The sequence below is a fragment of the Pteropus medius genome, unplaced genomic scaffold (assembly GCF_902729225.1).
Source record: "Pteropus medius unplaced genomic scaffold, Ma_sr-lr_union100, whole genome shotgun sequence".
NCBI classification, from domain to species: Eukaryota; Metazoa; Chordata; class Mammalia; order Chiroptera; family Pteropodidae; genus Pteropus; species Pteropus medius.
The window spans coordinates 7647546-7648162 of record NW_024344240.1 but is presented as its reverse complement, the minus strand read 5'-3'; positions in this window follow the sequence as shown (position 1 = coordinate 7648162).

Below are 617 nucleotides of genomic sequence, written 5' to 3'. Positions count from 1 at the left end.
AACTCCTCCCACACTGAATCTGGGTTGGACTTGCTACTCTAACCCAACAGAATGCAGTAGAAGTGACTCTGTGCTAGCTCTGGGACCAACCCTTAGGAAGGCTTGGCAGATTCGTTTCTTGTATCCCTGGGAGTCCTGAGCTACCGTGTAAAAAGTCCAGTTACCAAGGTAGTGAGACCATGTGGAGAGACCATGTAGAGAGGAGAGGCCCTGTGACTCCCTTAGAAGAGAGGGCTTGGCCTTCCTGACAGCTGACCCCTGCTGCTCTCCTGCCTCCATCTGATTGGAATTCAAGAGAGGCTAGAATAATAATTGCCCAGATGAGCTCAGGCAATCCACAGGTGGGGGAGATTAAAAAAAAAAAAAAGAGTTATAAGCCACTATATTTGGGGGTGTTTTGTTGTATAGCAACAGATTATTGAAACAGTTGTTCTCTTTAAATAACCCATTCTTGTTTTTAAGTATAGGAATGTGGGCACTGGTGGTAAAATCAGGAAAAGGGCTTTGGGGCCTGTCAGAGACACCAATACAGTTTTAAAGTGAAGGACAGAATGTAAAACTTGGACTCGAGGTTAGCTGACTCTGCAATATCACCAAATGCATAGACCTCCTCTTTC